Below are 7111 nucleotides of genomic sequence, written 5' to 3' on the forward strand. Positions count from 1 at the left end.
CCACTTCCCACTTTTGCCTTTTTTGAATATATGCTGAATAAAACTTTCTTTCTGCTTTAAAAAAAAAAACTTCAAACTCACAAAAAAAGGCCAGACTGAATGGTCTGACAGAGACTGGAGAAACCACAAGAGTACGGCCCCTGACACCCTTTTAACTTAGTATTAAAGTCACTCCTGAGGTTCCCCTTTGGTCAAAGATTAGAAAGGCCCATAAAACAAACAATAATACACATAGCTCAACCATGTATATGAGACTAAACGGGTACACCAGCCCGGGGGCAAGGACCGGAAGGCAGGAGGGGACAGGAAAGCTGGTAATGGGGAACCCAAGGTCGAGAAGGGGAGAGTGTTGACATGACGCAACCAATGTCACAAAACAATGTGTATTAATTGTTTAATGAGAAACTAATTTGCTCTGTAAACCTTCATCTAAAGCACAATAAAAAAAAGAAAGAAATTTAATGTGAGCCACAAATGCAAACCCCATACACAAGTTTAAAATTTTCTAGTAGCCACATTTTTAAAAAGTAAAAAGAAACAGGTAAAATTAATTTTAATAATATATCTTATTTAGTCAAATATACCCAAAATATTATCATTTCAACATGTAATCAATATAAATAATTATCAATTAAATATTTTACTTTTCTTTTTTTTGGTACCAAGTCTTCAAAATCCCATGTGCATTTTACACTTAGAGTACATCTCAGTTTGGACTAGACACATTTCAAGTCCCCATGAGTCCATGTGGCTAGTGGCTACTGTATTAGACCACACAGTCTATACTCATTTCAGAAATAAAGGCTCAGAAAAGACAAGTAACCTTCTCAAGGTCACATAGCTAGCAACTGGCAGAGCTGAGATATGAACTTCGTCTGACACCAAGCCTGGGCATTGTCCTCTACACCCCAGCTGAACGCCTAAGAGTGCCGATCTGGGAACAGTTCCAAGCGTCCCATAGAGGCTGGGCAGAGGTACTGCCTGCTGAAATTCCAACTCAGCCTCCAAGGCTGGCCTCACGGTTAAGACGATGGCAGTGTAGAGGGTGGTGGCGGTGGAGAAAAGTAAAGCCGGGGCAGGAAAATGTCCAACATCTGTCCAGCAGGGAGCATTTTTATTGAAATAGCCAACCAAGCCCTAAGAAATGAAGCTGTCACCGACTCAGCCCAGGCAGCGTCTTCTCATAGGCCTTTCCCAGGCATCAGCCACTGTCTGCCCCTAACTTCTGTCTCTGCAAACTCCCACCTGGCTGCAGGGCCCAGCACATTCCAGAGAAGCCAGAAGCACATAGTTTCTCATCTCCCAATATTTGCTCTCTGCAAACCAACAAGCCTGCTGCTGGAAAGCATGCTGCTGGGATCGCTGACACCTGAGGGTGACTTTGAGAACGAACAGGAGCGGTGCTGCAACAGTTCTTTCAATGACGCTGAAATCAGCGAGAGAATCCAGAGGGGGGCCGATTCCCTGCAAACTGCTCGTTTGAAAACTGGGATGGCTATGGAACAACTGACAGGCCAGCCTCAGAAGGAAGCTTCTAAGAGACAATCGAAGGAGGCCTTGGTGCTTGCAAGCACTTTTTTTTTTCTGACTGAGAATTGCGTTTATGCACGTGTAGTGGAAGTCTGTTCAACAAGTGATGCATTCTATTGATTTTCTGAACTTCAAAAGAAATTCTGGATTTCTCTGCCCTGAGTATTATTTCATGGCCCACTTTGGCTCCTAAATAAACAAAAACTACTTCAGTTCTGAACGGCTTGATTTGCACCCACGGTATGAAGGACCAGACAGGGCTCAAGACTAGGAAACGCAGAGATTTGTATTCTAGTGTTCGTTCTGCCACGAATAGGGAGATCTCAGAGACCACATTTAACTAGTTTGAGCTTCAGTTTCCCCCTTGTCTGTAAAATGGGTCCAGACTATGTGTGGTGCCTAAGATCTCCCCATTAGTTAGTGACAGAGGTAAACAAGGATTGCTGGAATGATCAGAAGAAAAATATCTTGTATATAGAAGGGGCTCAATTAATGATTGTGAATGAATGCAACGTGTAAATTATAGAAGTCTCTCCAAATGTGAAATCTGTTTACAAGCTCTTCAACCCCATCTCTCACTCTCCTTGCCTCATTCTTGAAGCTCCCACCCATCGTTGTTACCCTGCTTGTACTGTCCTGACTACTGAACGTATGCTTTCCATTCATAACTGTCTTTGCATGCACTGCTCCCTCTCCCTAGAATTCCCTTCCACCCTGCACAGGCTTTGCTAATGCTTATTCATTCTTTAAAACCCAAGTTTAATGTCATTTCCCCCTGTAAATCTTCCCTGACCTACCCCTCCATACATTACATATAAGTTTCCTTTTCCAGAGAGAATCTCTTTCTCCTTGGGGCTACCTCCCCGCTGAACTGTGAGCTCCGCAAGGGCGAGGACCCCTTGTTCCTCTCTGGGCTACCAGCCTGGGACAGTGTGCAGGAAAGTAGGAACAGTTCTAATGCCCTACAGCATCTTATTTCTCTGGGAAGGGCTGAGGAATTGCTCCTGAATCTGGTCACTCTTTCTGGGGAGGTCCCTTTCTCCTTCTGTGTACTCTGCGGCTTGCACCCTGAAGGGTCTAGACTTACCTGTATCTGGGAGATCCCACCTCAAACACTAAGATGTGTAGCCTGCACTTAGCTATATTCTCCCCTGCACGTAAACACCAGGCCAATGCTATAGGTGCAGGGCTGAGGGACCCTCCCTACAGCCAGGAAGCACCTAGAGCACCATTCAGTCCCTGAGCTATGCCCACCACTTCCTCTTCTTCCTCCATTGTGGCTTTATTATAGTGGTTAAGGGCCATCCAGTCAATTCAACTCATGTTGACCCCATGTGACAGAGTAGAACTGCCCCATAGGGTTTTCTAAGCCATAATCTTTACGAGAGCAGATCGCCACATCTTTCTTCCTGCAGAGCTGCCAGGTGGGTTCAGTGCCCATTAAAGGAGGTACACCCCCCAGAGAATTTGGAGAACTGAATCGTAGGTGCTTCTATTCCCTCCCACCACCTGTCTCTTTCTATCTCTCTTTCTCCTTTAAGCAAACATTTATTGAACTCCTTCTACATACAAGGTATTTTTCTTCTGATCATTCCAGCAACCCTTGTTTACCTACCATGTGCTAGTTACCCCACTAGGTACTTAGGATACAGGAACAAAAATCATAGTCCCTACCTTTGGAGAATTCACAGGCTACCGGGAGAAAGCAGAGAAGGAAAACCACAACTGCAATAAATAGTGGAAAACACAATGCTGGGGCTCACCGGGGTACAAGAGTACAATTAGGACGTGCTTAGCAGGGGCGCCACAAGCATCGAGCAAGTTGTGTCCTGCACAAGGACCCTTGGCTGAGGGGGTGAAGGGGGCTGAAAGACAACCTGCACTAGGAGGGAGCTGCCTCTGCCCGGAGGAAGGGGTGTCTTTTCCAGAAACTTGCAAAGACACCATATGGCTGAGTGGCAGCCCTGTGATCAGGGCAGTTTCTAAAAGAGTTGGGGAAGTTTAAAGGAGGAGAACCTGGCAGTGGGAGATGCTTGTCAGGTAACAAAGAAAAAAGGACATTCTTTTTTTTTTAATTGTACTTTAGATGAAGGTTTACAAAGCAAATTAGTTTCTCATTAAACTATTAATACACATATTGTTTTGTGACATTGGTTGCCAACCTCATGACATGTCAACACTCTCTCCCTCTCAACCTTAGGTTCCCGGTTACCAGCTTTCCTGTCCCCTCCTGCCTTCTCATCCCTGCCCCTGGGCTGGTGTGCCCATTCAGTCTTGTTCTGGTTTATGGGCCTTTCTAGTCTTTGGCTGAAGCGTGAACCTCAAGAGTGACTTCAGTGCTGAATTAAAAGGGTGTCTAGGGGCCATACTCTCAGGGTTTCTCAAGTCTCTGTCAGACCATAAATCTGGTCTTTTTTGGAAACGGGACATTGTAAGTAGAGAGAAGATCATGTGCAAAGGGAGGTGGAAGACAGAAAAGTGGTGCTGTCAAGGGGCTGGAGAGTAGGAAGTGGCTGGTGAGGATAGAGGAAGGCAAGGCCTTCAGGGGCTTGATGCCACCCCTAGGATGGTGGGATTTACCTGTGGGCAATGGAGAGCCAGCAAAGAAGTTTAAATGAGGGCATGACATCCTCCTTCTGTCTCTTACTCTCTAATTATTTCTGCCACACCCTCTCAGCTCTCTGCAGGGAGAGCTATCCGCTTCTCATGGACAGAAATCAAGCGCCACTGCCTGAGTGCTCAACCAGCCGCCACACTATAGAGGATTAGCCCACAGGAGCAGCTGACTTCACCCTCCTGAAGCAACTGTCCATCACAGCTTTCCCCTGCTGCGAACCTGTCAGTAGACTAGTGCATCAGATCCAAACCCCACTGCCCAGAAGTGATAGCCAAAATATTTAATCACCCAGTGTGGCGGGGTCCCACCAGCAGCAGAACTGAGACCCCATTCCCTAAGTTGAACCAGGTGGTAACCCTTTTGTTGCTGGATTGGGAAGGAGGGTATTCTACAGGGTCCCAGAGAAATTGCTGAGCAGCTGTGGTGACAGAGAGCATTCTTGAGACTTGAGGGCAGCAACTATTTTGCTAATAGGAATAGGGGTATTTCAGTATTTTAGCAACCCATGCAGCCATACTAGGCACACACAGTCTGAACATGGGCCTCCACGTGACCGGCTCATGACCTCAAGGCTGAAGGCCTGGAATAGATGCTCAGTAAAGCTCCTCCCAGCGATGGCCAGCAAGGACTCTAGTCTGAGAGAAGCAGAGTTCAAGTTAGACTAAACAAAGCCAGAACTGGAAGGAACTTTTGTTTGTCAGAAGTACTCTTCCTTGCTAACCAGTAGAATGACTCCCTGGACTTGAAATTCTAGCCAATGATGAAACTCACCTCAAAAGAACTCTGGAGCATGTAATGGTTTCCAGCCTGAACCTTTTCACAAAGCTGTCAGGGGCCTAGAACTGTGCACCAGGAAATGCAGGCAAATAATTGCTGTCATCAGAAACCAGGAAAACCAGTCATAAAGTGAAAGGCTTGTGTGAAAAGGGCCTCTGGTGACTTGTGGATTCCTTTAATCCCTACTGAACACACATTTCTCAGTCATCACGTGGTTACATTTGACTCAAGGAGGGCACCAAAGAATACAAATTTGCAGAGTAGAACTGCCCCACAGGGCTCCCAAGGAGCGGCTGATGGATTTGAACTGCTGACCTTTTGGTTGGCAGCCGAGCTCTTAATCACTACGCCACCAAGGCTCCTGCTTATTCACAGGCAACTCTTATTGGCGTTTTCCTTGCCTGAATCAAGGAATCAGACATGGCAGTGACTAAATTGAAGGAGTGCTGAGGTTAATTGTCTGGAATGAATAATTTTTGTTACAAAATATTCCTGAAATTAATATTTAGTGAGTACCTACTATGCATTCGTGGAGTCCCTGGGTGGCACAAACAATTAAGTGCTAGGCTACGAACTGAAAGGTTGGCAGTTCGAATCCATCCAGAGGCACCTTGGAAGAAAGTCCTGGTGGTCTACTTCCAAAAGATCACAGTCATTGAAAACCCTATGGAGTGCAGCTCTACTCTGACACACACAGGGTCACCATGAGCTGGAACCAGCTGGACAGCAACCGGTTTGGTTTTTGGTTACTATGTGTTCAAATCTATGATTGGCACTGGGAGAGATACAAACACACACTTATCTCTCACGCTGGGGAAATATCGTGACACCTGGTGAATAAGAAATCTCTTTCCAACTACCCTGGAAGATGTATGGACCTGAAAAATAAACTATGTCCGGCAGTTTAGAACCCGAAGCCTCACAGCCAAAGTACCTTCAGAATATATAATGTTTAATGACAATGAGCAATTTTTTAAAAGCACCTTAAAGCTTTTCGCATCAACAAATATTTGATACTCTAATCAATCGATCAGTTGGGTACATGCCCAGCCCTGTGGATTTTGCCTACAAAGCAAATGATTTAAATGTAGGCACAGTGAAGAATGTTAATTCTGTCTTAGGCAGGGAGAGCCCAGCCCTGTGAGAACAGCCAAGGCTTCACACTCAGCCGTTTCTTCTGTGTATGAGTTTCCAAGGTTTCTCCACCACCCTAGCACCTATCAATCTCTTCCTGATCAGTAGATTTCACACTCGGCCTTTAGCTAGCTCTGAGGCTTGTCCTTTCCTTCAAATGCTGACCCTGCAGCTACACACAAGCCAGTGGTCTCTGGGGGTCTGTAGGCATGTTGCAGCCTGGCCTCCCACCCAAAAAGCCCCATTATCCGAGGCTCTAGACAAGATCCTGTACCCAGAACACACCTTTCCAAAGGGTACCTGATGGGAAGCTCCAGGTGGTCAGGAAGGCACATAGTAACGGTGGCAGGCTCTGAGAGAGAGTGGGCAGTGGAGCTGCAGGTGGACGAGGTCCCAAGAGGGGAGAAAGATAGAAGGACCTCACCCCTTCTCCACCGCCTGTGCTCCCAGGCCCAATAGGAGATTTGGGCACCACAGAAGTAGAAAAGGAAACATTTCAGCTGCTATGGAAGACTTGGGCAGAGTGTGATCTGGGACCAGAACAAGCTGGGAGAAGTGAGAAGGGAAGGGAATGAGGGTGGCAGAAACATCATGCTGCAGAGAAGCTGAGGCCAGAGTCTTCAGGGAGAGAAAGAAACCCAGTAGAGATAATGGAACACCTTCTTCAGAACAAACAACTGCAAAGAACAGGGTGTCAGGACTCAGTGAGTCCTTAGAGATGGCGATGATGATGATTATGACAACAATAACCAACATCAACTGAGAACTTACTGTGGAGCAGGCACCCTCCTCAGTGCTGTAAAAAAATTATCTCATTTAATCCTCACCACACAACAGAGATGAAAGGTTAAGTAACTTGCCCATGGTCACACTGCTGGTGAATGGCAGAACTGGACTAGAATCCAGGTCTCCTGACACTCACTCCAGATTCCATGCATAGTAGGCTTTCTTTTGAACACCAGGTTCAAGTCATTTTTCCTAGTACAGAAACTGTTCTGAATTGCCAGTGCACATTTAATGACCATAAACTATTCTTGTAAGTTATTTCTTTTC

The sequence above is a fragment of the Trichechus manatus genome, unplaced genomic scaffold (genome assembly GCF_000243295.1).
Source record: "Trichechus manatus latirostris isolate Lorelei unplaced genomic scaffold, TriManLat1.0 scaffold00023, whole genome shotgun sequence".
Lineage (NCBI taxonomy): Eukaryota > Metazoa > Chordata > Mammalia > Sirenia > Trichechidae > Trichechus > Trichechus manatus.